The sequence below is a fragment of the Ranitomeya imitator genome, chromosome 3 (genome assembly GCF_032444005.1).
Source record: "Ranitomeya imitator isolate aRanImi1 chromosome 3, aRanImi1.pri, whole genome shotgun sequence".
NCBI classification, from domain to species: domain Eukaryota; kingdom Metazoa; phylum Chordata; class Amphibia; order Anura; family Dendrobatidae; genus Ranitomeya; species Ranitomeya imitator.
In genome coordinates, this window is record NC_091284.1 from 642,975,656 (window position 1) to 642,993,033 (window position 17,378).

Genomic DNA, 17,378 nt, shown 5'->3' on the forward strand with positions numbered 1-17,378 from the left:
CTGCTGACTGGAGCTGTCTGTGATGGTGTAGACATTTGTGGCGGGCATACAAAATGTTGCCACATTTGGGCCATACTGGTCTTGCCTTGTGCTGAGGTACTGCTTCTGCTCCCTCTTTGTGCAGAGCTTCCTCCACTGCCTCAATGCACTGAGCTGCTTTGTAAAGCAATAGCAGCACTGCTCTCGGTTGGAATGTAGAACATGATGGAATGCACCAGTGTGTCTTGGTACTCCCGCATTTTACGCTCCCGGTTCAACGGTGTTATGCGGCTTTGTAAGTTGTCCCGGTAGCGAGGATCTAGGAGGGTGTACACCCAATAATCAGCCATGTTGAGAATGTGGGTGATGCCGAGGTCATTTCTCAGGCACTGCAGCATGAAATCAACCATGTGCTGCAGACTGCCAATTGGCCAAGAAACGCTGTCCCCTGCTTGAGGCATGATCTCTGCCTGCTCTGCCTCACCCCACCCTCGCTCTACATACTGACTACTTTGTGTAAATCCCTCCTCTGGACAGATGTCTTCCTCCTCCATTAACTCCTCCTCATCCTCCTCACAAAGTGTCCTCTGCCTAGGCCTTTGTGAGGAACCACATTGCGCAGACTGTCCAGAAGAAGATGGCATTTGTTACTCCTCATTCTCCACCTCTTCCACAACTTCCTCCCTTAGTGCTTGCAGTGTTTTTTCAAGCAGGCAGATAAGGGGGATAGTCATGCTGACTAGTGCATCATCTGCACTCGCCATCCATGTGGAATCATCGAAGGTGCGCAAAACATGGCAGATGTCCTTCATAGAGGCCCACTCAGTGGTGGTGAAGTGTGAACGGCGCACAGTGCGACTTGTTTGCGTCTGATGCAGCTGGCACTCCATTACTGCTGCCTGCTGCTCACACAACCGCTCCAACATCTGTAACGTTTATTTTCACCTGGTGGGTAGGTCACATATGATGCAATGTTCCGGAAGGCGGAATCGGCGCTGCAGAGCTGCAATGCGCGATCTTGCCATGCTGGAACGACGCAAGTGAGCGCACTCTAGGCGGACCTTGTGCAGCAGTGCATCAATATCCGGATAGTCCCTCAAAAAACTCTGCACAACCAAGTTGAGCACATGTGCCAGACATGGGATGTGAGTGAGGTTGCCTAGGCCCAGAGCTGCCTCCAGATTTCGACCATTGTCACACAATACCATGCCTGGCTGGAGATTAGCTGGCACAAACCACACGTCGCTCTCCTGATTGATGGCATTCCAGAGCTCCTGCGCTGTGTCACTTTGATTCCCCACATAAATTAATTTCAATATGGCCTGTTGACGTTTGGCTATGGCTGTACTCATATCGGTCGTAACAGGTAAGCGTTCATGGGTCCATGTGGAGGTAGACTGTGAAGGTTCCGGCAGCGCTGATTCAGAGGAACCGGAGTATGAGGAAGAGTCAATGTGTACAGACTGGATTCCTGCAATCCTTGGAGTTGGCAGAACACGCACAGCACCACTCTCAAGATCTGTACCCTGCTCCACAACATTTACCCAATGGGCAGTGAGGGAAAGGTATCTTCCATGTCCATGGTGACTGGTCCACGCATCATGGTCAGGTGGACCTTGCTACTGATGGCGTTTAGTAGCGCATGTTTAATGTTTCCCTCCACATGCTTTTGCAGGGCAGGGACTGCTTGCCTGCTAAAATAAAAGCGGCTGGGCACGTTGTATTGTGGGACTGCCAATGCCATGAAGTTACAGAAGGTGTCAGTCTCCACCAGCCTGAATGAGAGCATTTCAAGGGACAGTAGTTTTGCCATTCTAGCAGTCAAAGCCTGTGCTCGGGGGTGGTTTGCCAAGAATGGCCACCTTTTCTCCCATGCCTGTGCTACCGATGGCTTTAGATTGGGCTGGGAGTGTGAGGATGACTGGGAACGTGGTGCTGTGGGTGGAATTACACTGGGTCTCTCTACAACAGTGCCAGAGGTTCTTCAATGGAGATCCTGTGAGGAAGCTGAACCAGCTGTGTGTGAGCTGGAGGAAAAGGCTACAACATGAGCTGAAGAAGTGGTAGGTGCGACTGTAGGTTGACCTAGGTCTTCAGTGTGTTTTTGTAACTCCACCACGTGCTTGGTCCACACATGTTTCCACATAATTGTGGTATTGAGGTTGCTGACACTTTTCACTTTTTTGACTTTCTGATTACACAGCTTGCATTTGACAAAGCAAATGTCATCTGCAACTGTGTCAAAAAAGGACCAGGCACTGCAAGTCTTGGGAGCACCCCTTTTTGGTTTTGGAAGAGGCATGCTCCTAATGGGTGCCAAAGTGGAGGCTACAGGCAATGCAGTCTTCCCCCTCCCTCTCCCTCCTTTTTGGGCCATTTGTAGAATCTCTTCCTCAGAGCTTCTCCCACCATCTTCCTGTACCTCACGCCATGATGGGTCAAGGACCTCATCATCTACAGTAGCCTCTTCCATCAACTGCTTCTCCTGGGTAGTCTCGGCAGCACAGTATGCACCAGAAAGTGGCACCTGAGTCTCATCATCAGATGTGTACTGAGGTGTGCATCACTGCATACTGGCTCTTCTTCAGTTTCTCGAATGCTGCTTGGCAGGCCCCCTCTTTCCAAGCCAAGAGATTCAGAGAACAGAAGTAGAGATGGCTCCTGTCCTGGGCTCTCTGGCTGCCTGGGCAATTTGGCAGGTGGTGAAGAGACAGATGGGTGCTCTTCAGTGCTCTGTGCCTGAGAGGATGTGGCACTAATTGAAGTCGATGCATTAGCTGCCATCCAACAACGGCTTCAATTTGTTTTTCCCGCAGCAGTGGGGTATGGCGAGCTCCTAAAAAGCTGCGCATGAAGGACTGTTCCCTGCTAAAACTGGGGCATGATGAGTCACTGGTGCCTGCAGCAGGCACAGAATCCACATGTCCTCTCCCTGCAGAAACTCCATGACCATGTGCCTTACTCCCTGCCTTCTTCATCTTGGTAGACTGATAAAGATAGGCAGAAAAGTACTAAGTGCTTAGTGTGTTTATTCCTGAACAGCTGCTAACAGGTATAAGAAACACTAATTTTATAAAGTGTGGACTAGACTTTAATATGAGCTAATGTGGCCTACAAAACTGTAAAGTGGAGTGTTTGGTGAACTTTATTAACTTTTAGTTTTTTTCACAAAAAGACGCTGGATGTGCCCAAAGATGTAAAACCGATAGTATCACAAACTTTTTGTAGCGATTACAATGCAGGAAGGTAACCTACAATGCAATAGATGAGGCTCCAAAAAATAGGCTAATACTAATCTGGCTGGGGCTGCAGGGCACAAGGCTGCAGAAAGGCTCCTCTTTGTACTCCTATATAGTGTTTTTCTGCAATCTAGCAGGATACGGATGGAAACCCACTAATAGGATCAATCAGGAAAAATGTGCAGCAGGCAGCACTAATTGAAAAAAGGACAATGGAACAGTATGAGGCAGTGACGCACGCTGATCTGACTACAACCAGCTGTGGCTGCAGAACAGACTACAGTGTGAGCTGCACTCACACAGAGACCTTGCTGACAGCCGTGAACAGCGCTGCAAGGCCAAAAAAAGCTCCTCTATGTACTCCTATATAGTGTTTTTCTGCAATCTAGCAGGATACAGATGGAAACCCACTAATAGGATAAATCAGGAAAAATGTGCAGCAGGCAGCACTAATTGAAAAAAGGACTATGGAACAGTATGAGGCAGTGACGCACGCTGAGCTGACTACAACCAGCTGTGGCTGCAGAACAGACTACATTGTGAGCTGCACTCACACAGAGACCTTGCAGACAGCCGTGAACAGTGCTGCAAGGCCAAAAAAAGCTCCTCTTTGTACTCTGTTATGATCCTGTGACCTTGGAGCAGCATGAAAACTTTCACTGGAGTAGGTGGTCACTATACTGACCGCAAATCCTGATCTTAACACCACAAATAGAAGTAGCCGTGGAGTGTACCTAAACAATCCTAGACACCTCGTCACAGCCGGAGGACTAAATACCCCTAAAGATGGAAATAGGAATACTATCTTGCCTCAGAGCAGAACCCCAAAGGATAGGCAGCCCCCAAAAAATATTGGCGGTGAGTCGGAGAGGAAAAAACATACACAGGCAGAAAAACAGGATTTAGCACAGGAGGCCACTCTAGCTAAAATAGGACAGGATAGGACAGAGTTCTGTGCGGTCAGTATTAAAACCCTTCAAAAATATCCACAGCAGAATATACAAAAACTTCCTCCATCTAATTAAAGACGTAGGAGCATATACAGTGGGGCAAAAAAGTATTTAGTCAGTCAGCAATAGTGCAAGTTCCACCACTTAAAAAGATGAGAGGCGTCTGTAATTTACATCATAGGTAGACCTCAACTATGGGAGACAAACTGAGAAAAAAAATCCAGAAAATCACATTGTCTGTTTTTTTAACATTTTATTTGCATATTATGGTGGAAAATAAGTATTTGGTCAGAAACAAACAATCAAGATTTCTGGCTCTCACAGACCTGTAACTTCTTCTTTAAGAGTCTCCTCTTTCCTCCACTCATTACCTGTAGTAATGGCACCTGTTTAAACTTGTTATCAGTATAAAAAGACACCTGTGCACACCCTCAAACAGTCTGACTCCAAACTCCACTATGGTGAAGACCAAAGAGCTGTCAAAGGACACCAGAAACAAATTTGTAGCCCTGCACCTGGCTGGGAAGACTGAATCTGCAATAGCCAACCTGCTTGGAGTGAAGAAATCAACAGTGGGAGCAATAATTAGAAAATGGAAGACATACAAGACCACTGATAATCTCCCTCGATCTGGGGCTCCACGCAAAATCCCACCCCGTGGGGTCAGAATGATCACAAGAACGGTGAGCAAAAATCCCAGAACCACGTGGGGGGACCTAGTGAATGAACTGCAGAGAGCTGGGACCAATGTAACAAGGCCTACCATAAGTAACACACTACGCCACCATGGACTCAGATCCTGCAGTGCCAGACGTGTCCCACTGCTTAAGCCAGTACATGTCCGGGCCCGTCTGAAGTTCGCTAGAGAGCATTTGGATGATCCAGAGGAGTTTTGGGAGAATGTCCTATGGTCTGATGAAACCAAACTGGAACTGTTTGGTAGAAACACAACTTGTCGTGTTTGGAGGAAAAAGAATACTGAGTTGCATCCATCAAACACCATACCTACTGTAAAGCATGGTGGTGGAAACATCATGCTTTGGGGCTGTTTCTCTGCAAAGGGGCCAGGACGACTGATCCGGGTACATGAAAGAATGAATGGGGCCATGTATCGTGAGATTTTGAGTGCAAACCTCCTTCCATCAGCAAGGGCATTGAAGATGAAACGTGGCTGGGTCTTTCAACATGACAATGATCCAAAGCACACTGCCAGGGCAACGAAGGAGTGGCTTCGTAAGAAGCATTTCAAGGTCCTGGAGTGGCCTAGCCAGTCTCCATATCTCAACCCTATAGAAAACCTTTGGAGGGAGTTGAAAGTCCGTGTTGCCAAGCGAAAAGCCAAAAACATCACTGCTCTAGAGGAGATCTGCATGGAGGAATGGGCCAACATACCAACAACAGTGTGTGGCAACCTTGTGAAGACTTACAGAAAACGTTTGACCTCTGTCATTGCCAACAAAGGATATATTACAAAGTATTGAGATGAAATTTTGTTTCTGACCAATTACTTATTTTCCACCATAATATGCAAATAAAATGTTAAAAAAAACAGACAATGTGATTTTCTGGATTTTTTTTTCTCAGTTTGTCTCCCATAGTTGAGGTCTACCTATGATGTAAATTACAGACGCCTCTCATCTTTTTAAGTGGTGGAACTAGCACTATTGCTGACTGACTAAATACTTTTTTGCCCCACTGTATCTGCAACTCCAGCGAATCCTACAATCAGAGCAGGAATACAATCAAAAACAAGCACACTGCCACAGGAAAAGAAACAGACACTTATCTTTGCTGAAATGGCAGCCAGGTAGGAGAAGCCAGACAGAGATCCATCATATCCCAAAAAACATTGACAACTGGCAAGGACTAATGAGTCCTGCAAGCCTAAATATTCCAGTCAGAACTGCAATTAGCAGATACACATGTCCAAGACTGCAGCTCAGGAACAATGGCATTATTATCTACTACCACCAGAGGGAGCTCACAAGCAGAATTCACAACAGTACTCTTATATAGTGTTTTTCCGCAATCTAGCAGGATACGGATGGAAACCCACTAATAGGATAAATCAGGAAAAATGTGCAGCAGGCAGCACTAATTGAAAAGAGGACAATGGAACAGTATGAGGCAGTGACGCATGCTGAGCTGACTACAACCAGCTGTGGCTGGAGAACAGACTACAGTGTGAGCTGCACTCACACAGAGACCTTGCAGACAGCCATGAAAAGTAGAGTTGAGCGACTTTTAGTTTTTTAGGGTCGAGTCGGGTTTCGCGAAACCCGACTATTTCAACAGCCGAATCGAGTGGAATTGGCCGATTATCGTGAAAAGTCGGGGATCGACCGAAACACGAAACCCAATGCAAGTCAATGGGGGAGCATAGTCGGCAGTGAGTGGAGGCCAGGAAAACATGTACAGTGCCCATTTTAATGGCAAAAACATCCATTCTTGTTACTGAAGCTTGTCAATCTTAATTTACCTTATAATAATAGTAAGGCATTGGAAATTGGGGGTCATTTGGCTAAAGTTGTGGGGGGGTAGGGCTGGTTCAAGTATTTAGTGGGCCCAGGAAATCTGGACCACGTCACGGCAGTGGAGCAGGGAGAGGTAAGTATTTCAACTTTGCTAGTGCTGTGATCCTGAGCAAGCAGGGGGGGCCCACTCGTTGGCATTGGCACTGGCACAGGGCCCCTCAAAGTACGGCGATGTGTTTGCACGGCGGGGGCGCCTACCACCGGCAGCGGCACTTTTGCATACTATGAGGGGTCCTGTGCCAGTGACGTCGCCAACAAGTATTCCTCCCCCCACCTGATGAAGAAACCTGCACCTTCCTCTTTGTCCCCGTGTAAGGTGGTATGGTATGCGGGAAGAGGAACCTGACTTTCAGCAGGATCACAATCTTGCTGTGTAGCTTGCACGGGGAATGTTGCGTTATGGGTCAATGTACCAGCAGACTCATCTATCACTGGCTGGGCAATGGGCAGGATGAGGAGGAAACACAGATATAGGCCCAAAGAATTAAGTGGGCTAAATGCAGTTCAAAATTGGTAACAGGACTAACCAGGGGGCATTGCAGTGGAGGACAACTGTAATGAGAGGCTGACACAAAGAGTAGGCCCAAATCAGTAAGTAGTCTAAATGCAGTTCAAAATTGGCAACAGTAGTAAACAGGCGGCACAGCTTTGTTCAGTGGAGAACAGCAAGGAGCGGCAGACACCAATAGTAGGCCCCAACCCAACTAGTAGGCCAAATGCAGTCTAACATTAACAACTACTTAACGAGAGCCTGAAAATGGAATTTCAGGACAGGAAACCAGGAGAACAGCAAGTAGCGGCAGACACTGTTAGTAGGCCCCAAACCAACTGGTAGGCCAAATGCAGTTGTTCCATTTAACAACTATTTAACAAGAGCCTGAAGATAGAAGCTCAGGAAAGGCAACCTGGAGAACACCTTGGAGTGGAAAACACCGTCTCTACAACCCAGACCCAACTTGTAGGCCTAATGCAGTGTTGTTTCAACAACTACTTAACGAGAGCTAGAAGATCGAAGCTATGGAGAGGCAACCTGGAGAACACCTTGGAGGGGAAGACACCGTCTCTACAACCCAGACCCAACTTGTAGGCCTAATGCAGTGTTGTTTCAACAACAACTGAACGAGAGCTAGAAGATCGAAGCTATGGAGAGGCAACCTGGAGAACACCTTGGAGCGGAAGACACCGTCTCTACAACCCAGACCCAACTTGTAGGCCTAATGCAGTGTTGTTTCAACAACTACTTAACGAGAGCTAGAAGATCGAAGCTATGGAGAGGCAACCTGGAGAACACCTTGGAGCGGAAGACACCGTCTCTACAACCCAGACCCAACTTGTAGGCCTAATGCAGTGTTGTTTCAACAACTACTTAACGAGAGCTAGAAGATCGAAGCGGCAGACACCGTCTCTACAACCCAGACCCAACTTGTAGGCCTAATGCAGTGTTGTTTCTACAACTACTTAACGAGAGCTAGAAGATCGAAGCTATGGAGAGGCAACCTGGAGAACACCTTGGAGCGGCAGACACCGTCTCTACAACCCACAACCCAGACCCAACTTGTAGGCCTAATGCAGTGTTGTTTCAACAACAACTGAACGAGAGCTAGAAGATCGAAGCTATGGAGAGGCAACCTGGAGAACACCTTGGAGCGGAAGACACCGTCTCTACAACCCAGACCCAACTTGTAGGCCTAATGCAGTGTTGTTTCAACAACTACTTAACGAGAGCTAGAAGATCGAAGCAATGGAGAGGCAACCTGAAGAACACCTTGGAGCGGAAGACACCGTCTCTACAACCCAGACCCAACTTGTAGGCCTAATGCAGTGTTGTTTCAACAACTACTGAACGAGAGCTAGAAGATCGAAGCTATGGAGAGGCAACCTGGAGAACACCTTGGAGCGGCAGACACCGTTAGTAGGCCCTACCGAAGTAGTAGCCCCAATGCAGTTTTCAAATTCCTATAGGCTGAAAACCAGACTATTGACGCTCAGCTTTTTTCAGAGGAGGACAGCTGTATTGCGTGGCGCAGACAGACACAGGTAGTAGGCCTTAAACAAAAAATTTGGCTCAATGCAGTTTAAAAAAGGTTACAGGGGTACACGGGCAGCAGTGGTGTGGTCAGTGGAGGAGTATTGGAAGGAGGGACCGCAGACAGGCTTAGTAGGCCTAACATAACAAAAGTAGGCTGTAGGCACTTTAAAATAGCTTCCAGGGGTACACGGGCAGCAGTGGTGTGGTCAGTGGAGGAATATTGGAAGGAGGGACCGCAGACAGGCTTAGTAGGCCTAACATAACAAAAGTAGGCTGTAGGCACTTTAAAATAGCTTCCAGGGGTACACGGGCAGCAGTGGTGTGGTCAGTGGAGGACTATTGGAAGGAGGGACCGCAGACAGGCTTAGTAGGCCTAACATAACAAAAGAAGGCTGTAGGCACTTTAAAATAGCTTCCAGGGGTACACGGGCAGCAGTGGTGTGGTCAGTGGAGGACTATTGGAAGGAGGGACCGCAGTCAGGCTTAGTAGGCCTAACATTACAAAAGTAGGCTGTAGGCACTTTAAAATAGGTTCCAGGAGTACACGGGCAGCAGTGGTGTGGTCAGTGGAGGACTATTGGAAGGAGGGACCGCAGACAGGCTTAGTAGGCCTAACATAACAAAAGTAGGCTCTATGCACTTGGAATTATCTTGCAGGGGTGCACAGGCAGCATTGGTGTTGCCAGCGGAGGCCGATTGTAATGAGTGTCTGACAGTTAGTACTCCCAAAAAATAAATAGATGTTAATGTCTCGCAATACAACAAAACCAAAAAACAAAAGGGTGGCATACTTAGGTACAGGGTGGGCTCCTTTGCTGTGTTTCTGACCTAGTAATTTGGCGCAAAGTATTTACTGGTGTAAATATAGGACACTGCCCCAGACTATTTTAAGTAGCATCATACATGTCAACACATTGGTATTGTCAGTGCCAGGCATTGAAGGATGTCAGCGCATAGACTAAACATTGGTGGAGCTGTGAGAGATAATTTTGCAAATCGTAGAGCACTGTTTGATCTGGGGGGGGAACTGTCTTGTGGCCGGCGGTACAGGCCCAGGGCCCCTCATGTTACAACGGTGTGTCTGACGTTGGTTGCGCGCCACCACCGCCAGAGACACCTTATTGTACTATGAGGGACCCAGTGGCAGTGCCGTCGACCAAAAGCGTGCACACCCACCTTTTCAGACAAACGGCACTCTCACGGGTGCTTGCGCCAAGTGGCGAGACCACAGCCCCGTGGGGGGAGTTTGGCCATTTAGGGAGGTGTAAACATGTCGTATGCTGGACAAACAGCTGCTGCAAATTACAAGATTGGAAAACTCAGTCAGAGCAGTCCACAAGCAAGACCTTTTCATTGGAAAGCTAGGTGTCAGCCGGGAAAGGTGGGGCAAAATAATTTGAAATCCAGTAGTGGTTCATTTTAATGAAGGTTAGATCATCAACATTTTGGGTAACCAGACGAGTCCTTTTTTCGGTTAATATTGAACCAGCAGCACTGAATACTCTTTCTGATAGCACACTAGCTGCTGGGCAAGCAAGCTCCTGCAATGCATATTCTGCCAATTCTGGCCAGGTGTCTAATTTGGATGCCCAGTAATCAAACGGGAATGACGGTTGAGGGAGAACATCGATAAGGGATGAAAAATAGTTTGTAACCATACTGGACAAATGTTGTCTCCTGTCACTTTGAATTGATGCTGCAGTACCTGTCCTGTCTGCGGTCATAGCAAAATCACTCCACAACCTGGTCAGAAAACCCCTCTGTCCAACGCCACTTCTGATTTGTGCACCTCTAACACCTCTGGTCTGCTGCCCCTGCAGCTCGTGTGAGAACGATCACCGGCGCTGTGTGCTGGGAATGCCTGAATCAAACGGTCAACAAGAGTTGATTGTTTGGTTGCTAATATTTGTTCCAAGTTCTCATGTGGCATAATATTTTGCAATTTGCCTGTATAGCGAGGATCAAGGAGGCAGGCCAACCAGTAATCGTCATCGGTCATCATTTTAGTAATGCATGTGTCCCTTTTGAGGATACGCAAGGCATAATCCGCCATGTGGGCCAAAGTTCCAGTTGTCAAATCTGCGGTTGTGCTGGGTTGAGGGACAGTTTCAGGCAAATCTACGTCACTTGTGTCCCTCAAAAAACCAGAACCCGGCCTTGCCACGCCACCAATTTCCAGTGGCCCCGGAGAAGCTTCCTCTTTAAAAAAATACTCATCCCCATCATCATCCTCGTCCTCCTCCTCCTGTTCGCCCACTACCTCGTCCTGTACACTGCCCTGACCAGACAATGGCTGACTGTCATCAAGGCTTTCCTATTCCTCTGTTGCAGACACCTGCTCCTTTATGTGCGTCAAACTTTGCATCAGCAGACGCATTAGGGGGATGCTCATGCTTATTATGGCGTTGTCTGTACTTACCAGCCGTGTGCATTCCTCAAAACACTGAAGGACTTGACACATGTCTTGTACCTTCGACCACTGCACACCTGACAACTCCATGTCTGCCATCCTACTGCCTGCCCGTGTATGTGTATCCTCCCACAAATACATAACAGCCCGCCACAAAGACCGCTAATAGGTCTGCATACGGCTGGAGTGTACGGGCGAACGGTGGATATGCAAGCAAAGTCCGCGCACTTTGAGGAGCAGGTCGGATAACCCCGGATAACTTTTCAGGAAGCACTGCACCACCAAGTTGAAGGTGTGAGCCAGGCAAGGAATGTGTTTCAGTTGGGAAAGGGCGATGGCAGCCATGAAATTCCTTCCGTTATCACTCACTACCTTGCCTGCCTCAAGATCTACAGTGCCCAGCCACGACTGTGTTTCTTTCTGCAAGAACTCGGACAGAAATTCTGCGGTGTGTCTGTTGTCGCCCAAACACTTCATAGCCAATACAGCCTGCTGACGCTTGCCAGTAGCTGGCCCATAATGGGACACCTGGTGTGCAACAGTGGCAGCTGCGGATGGAGTGGTTGTGCCACTGCGGTCTGTGGACGAGCTCTCGCTTCTGCAGGAGGACGAGGAGGAGGAGGAGGGGGGCAAATGGCTACAGTCAACTGTTTCCTAGACCGTGGGCTAGGCAGAACTGTCCCAATATTGCTGTCCACTGTGGATCCTGCATCCACCACATTCACCCAGTGTGCCGTGATGGACACGTAACGTCCCAGGCCATGCCTACTGGTCCATGCATCTGTTGTCAGGTGCACCTTTGTACTCACAGATTGCCTGAGTGCATGGACGATGCGCTCTTTAACATGCTTGTGGAGGGCTGGGATTGCTTTTCTCGAAAAGAAGTGTCAACTGGGTAGCTCGTAGCGTAGTTCAGCGTAGTCCATCAGGGCTTTGAAAGCGTCTCTTTCAACTAACCGGTAGGGCATCATCTCTAACGAGATTAGTCTAGCTATGTGGGTGTTAAAACCCTGCGTACGCGGATGAGAGGATGAGTACTTCCTTTTTCTAACGAGAGTCTCATGTAGGGTGAGCTGGACTGGAGAGCTGGAGATCGTGGATCTAGCGGGGGTGCCGGTGGACATGGCAGACTGAGAGACGTTTGGAGATGGTATTCTTGCCTGTGCCCTAGATGCAGTGTTTCCTACTGCGAAACTGGTGATTCCCTGACCCTGACTGCTTTGGCCTGGCAACGAAACCTGCACAGATACTGCAGGTGGTGCGGAAAATGGTGGCCTTACAGTGACGGAAGGGATGTAGCGTTGCTGACTAGCTTCATTGGCCGAGGGTGCTACAACCTTAAGGGACGTTTGGTAGTTAGTCCAGGCTTGCAAATGCATGGTGGTTAAATGTCTATGCATGCAACTTGTATTTAGACTTTTCAGATTCTGACCTCTGCTTAAGGTAGTTGAACATTTTTGACAGATGACTTTGCGCTGATCAATTGGATGTTGTTTAAAAAAATGCCAGACTGCACTCTTTCTAGCATCGGATACCTTTTCAGGCATTGCAGACTGAGTCTCTTTAACCGGATGGCCACGCTGTCCTCCACCTGGTTTTGGCTCTGCCACGCGTTTTGGGCCAGATACGGGCAGATGGAACCTGTTGCGATGTTGATGCCTGCTGCGGCCCCTCCTCCTCCGCATCAGAACTACTGCCGCCTGCACCCTGTTCCCCCAATGGCTGCCAATCGGGGTCAACAACTGGGTCATCTATGACCTCCTCTTCTATCTCATGTGCAACTTCGTCTGTGTTACCGTGTAAGCCAGTGGTATAGCGTTTGTGACGGGGCACCATAGTCTCATCAGGGTCTGATTCTGGGTCAGTACACTGCGAGGGCAATGTGGTGGTCTGAGTCAAAGGAACAGCATAGTAATCTGGCTGTGGCTGTGCATCTATGCACTCCATGTCCGATTCAACTTGTAATGGGCATGGCCTGTTAACTGTTTCACTTTCTAACCCAGGAACGGTATGTGTAAAGAGCTCCATGGAGTAACCCGTTGTGTCGCCTGACGCATCCTTCTCTGTTGTTGTTTTTGCTGAACAGGACAATGGAGCGACTTGTCCCTGAACGTGAACATCCACTAACGACACGCTGCTTTTACATTTACCAGTTTCAGAAGAGGAGGCAAAAGAGCTAGAGGCTGAGTCAGCAAGGAAGCCAAAACTTGCTCTTCCTGCTCCGGCTTTAAAATCGTTTTTCCTACTCCCAGAAAAGGGAGCGTTCGAGGCCTTGTGTAGCCAGACGACGAACCTGGCTCCACAGCTCGAGACTTAGGTGCTATATTGTTTTTCCCACGACCACCTGATGCTCCACCACCACTACCATCATTACCAGCTGGCAATGAACGCCCACGGCCACGACCTCTTCCACCAGACTTCTTCATTGTTTTAAAAACATAACCAAAGTAACGGTATATGTTACTGTAAAACAACTTACAAGGTGAACTCAAACTTTTGTAGGATTTAGATATCCCTTTATAGGTGGGTGAGACTGCAAGGAAAATCAGGCACAATGTTACACATTCGGTTTTCTGTGGCACAAAATGAGACAGATGCCACACACGCAGGACTGGCACTGAAGCACAAATGCCAATATTAATCTCCCACTATTTTTTTTTTTCAGGGAGATTTTAAAAAACAAAAAAACAAAAAAACAGACACTAGGCTTTCTGTGGCCACAATTTGAGAGAGATGGCACACACGACTGGCACTCAAGCACAAATGCCAGTATTAATCTCCCACTATTTATTTTTTTTCAGGGAGAATTTAAAAAACAAAATAAAAAAACAGACACTAGGCTTTCTGTGGCCCACAATTTGAGAGAGATGGCACACACGACTGGCACAGAAGCACAAATGCCAATATTAATCTCTCACTATTTTTTTTTTGTTCAGGGAGAATTGAACCCCCCCCCCCCCCCGAAAAAAAAACAGACACTAGGCTTTCTGTGGCCCACAATTTGAGAGAGATGGCACACACGAAGGACTGTCACTCAAGCACCAATGCCAATATTAATCTCCCATTTTTTTTAAAGGGAGAATTAAAAACAAAAAAAAAAACAGTATTGCAGACACTAGGCTTTCTGTGGCCCACAATTTGAGAGAGATGCCACACACGCAGGACTGTCACTCAAGCACAAATGCCAATCTTAATCTCCCACTTTTTTTTTGTTTCTGGGAGAATTGTCAAGAAATCAGGGCCAGTATTACACACTAGGCTTTCTGTGCCCCAAAATTGGAGAGAGATGGCACACACAGGACTGGCACTCTAGCAGAAATGCCAATCTTAATCTCCCACTATTTTTTTTTAGGGAGAATTAAAAAAAAAAAAAGGATTATAGACACTAGGCTTTCTGTGCCCCACAATTGGAGAGAGATGGCAGAGACGATTGGCACTCAAGCACAAATGCCAAGATTAATCTCCCACTATTTATTTTTTTCAGGGAGAATTAAAAAAAAAAAAAAAAAAAACAGGGACTGTCCTACAATTACTATCTCCCTGCAGTAATCTCAGCAAGGTATGGCAGGCAGCAATAACAAGGAGTGGACTGCTGCACAAATTAAATCAAAAGTGTGGACAAACAAACAAGATAGCTGTGCAGAAAGGAAGGAACAACAGGATTTGTGCTTTGAAAAAAGCAGTTGGTTTGCACAGCGGCCTACACACTGCAATGCAGCTATCAGGGAGCCTTCTAGGGCAGCCCAATGAGCTACAGCACTGAGGAAAAAAAATGTAGCTTGCACTGTCCCTGCAAACAATAGGTGGTGTTGGACAGTGGAAATACAGCACAAGCGGTTTGGGGGTTAATGATCCCTGCCTAATGCTATCCCTGCTTCCGAAGAAGCGGCAGCAACCTATCCCTATGCTCAGATCAGCAGCAGTAACATGGCGGTCGGCGGGAACGACCCTTTATAGCCCCTTTGACGCCGCAGACAGCAAGCCAATCACTGCAATGCCCTTCTGTAAGATGGTGGGGACCAGGACCTATGTCATCACGCTGCCCACACTCTGCGTCCACCTTCATTGGCTGAGAAATGGCGCTTTTCACGTAATTGAAATGCGACTTTGGCGTGAAAGTCACGTACCGCATGGCCGACCCCACACAGGGGAAACCCGACTGTGCCAAAAGTCGGCGACTTTTGAAAATGAACAATCCGTTTCGCTCAACCCTAGTGAACAGCGCTGCAAGGCCAAAAAATGCTCCTCTTTGTACTCCTATATAGTGTTTTTCCGCAATCAAGCAGGATACGCATGGAAACCCACTAATAGGATGAATCAGGAAAAATGTGCAGCAGGCAGCACTAATAGAAAAAGGACAATGGAACAGTGTGAGGCAGTGATGCATGCTGAGCTGACTACAACCAGCTGTGGCTGCACAACAGACTATGGCATGAGCTGCACCCACACAGAGACCTTGCAGACAGCCGTGAACAGCACTGCAAGGCAAAAAAAAGCTCCTCTATGTACTCCTATATAGTGTTTTTCCACAATCTAACAGGATATGGATGGAAATGCACTAATAGGATAAATCAGGAAAAATGTGCAGGAGGCAGTAATAATTGAAAAAAGGACAATGGAACATTATGAGGCAGTGACACACGCTGAGCTGACTACAACCAGCTGTTGCTGCAGAACAGACCTTGCGTACAGCTGTGAACAGCGCCGCAAGGCAAAAACAAGGTTCTCACACAGCAGTTGCTAAATTAGCCTGGGTAAAGCACAATGAAGCAAATCACTATCTCAAACTATCCCTCAGTCAGAACAGCAGCGTCCTGCCCCTAACTGAATTCTCAGCAGAGTGAACCCAAAATGGCTGCGGCGGCTTTTATAGTGCATCATGACATCATTTCAGAAGCCAATCACAGCCATGCCAGTAGTTACATGCCTAACATGCAGAACAGGATGTGCCCACACTTCTAATGATTCCTCATTGGCTGAATTAAATCAAACTGGCTCATTGCATTATGGGAACTTCCGATTCCGGTATCCAATATTGCAAAAGTAGCGGTACTCAGTATCGTAATTCCGATACCGCGAATATCGGTCGATACCCGATTTTTGCAGTATCGGAATGCTCAACACTAGTTATAAGGAATGAAAGAAAGTTCTGTGTTATAAATAACCTCAAGAAAGTGAGCGTGCTGCTTGGGAATTACTATTGAAACACCCAAAGGAAATTGCAAAATGGGGTATATGGAGTTTAGCAGGAGAAGGAAACACAAGAATTAAGTTCTGGAGAGATTACGTTTCAGATAGAGTGAGGACATGGTGTTAGAGAAAGCAGACAATCCTTCGTATTTTGTATTAAATTGGGGCTGTACAATTGGGCATCAGTGACATAGAGGTGTTACACTGTTAACCAAATCTGATGATGGTTTGTCCAACAGGGGTAATGTATAGAGAGAAGAGGAGGTCGCCTAGGACTAAACTTTGAGAAATCCTAGCATTAATGTGAAGAAGAGAGGAAAAGCCAGCAAATTATTCAGTAAAGGAGTGGTCAGAGAGGTAGTATGAGAACAAAGAGATAGCGGTTTATATGTGACAAAGGGACCACAGCATGGCAAGGAGGAGCAGGTGATCCACCGTGTTAAATACTGCAGAGATACCCAGGAGAAACCCTAGGGTTAGGGTTAGGGGTAGGGGTAGGGGTAGGTGTTATGAATAGGTAATTCAGAACCACAATGGACTTTGAAGTTCAGAGCACACAAGTGACCTGACAAAAACCACAAAACATAGGACGAGCTCTGAGACGTGGAAACTCTGCTGACCGCAATCCCTAAACCTATCAAACCACACTAGAGGTAGCCGTGGATTGCGCCTAACGCTCCCTATGCAACTCGGCACAGCCTGAGAAACTAGCTAGTCCTGAAGATAGAAAAATAAGCCTACCTTGCCTCAGAGAAATTCCCCAAAGGAAAAGGCAGCCCCCCACATATAATGACTGTGAGTAAAGATGAAAATACAAACACAGAGATGAAATAGATTTAGCAAAGTGAGGCCCGACTTACTGAATAGACCGAGGATAGGAAAGATAGCTTTGCGGTCAACACAAAAACCTACAAACAACCACGCAGAGGGGCAAAAAGACCCTCCGCACCGACTAACGGTACGGAGGTGCTCCCTCTGCATCTCAGAGCTTCCAGCAAGCAAGCAAAACCAAAAAAGCAAGCTGGACAGAAAATATAGCAACAAAGT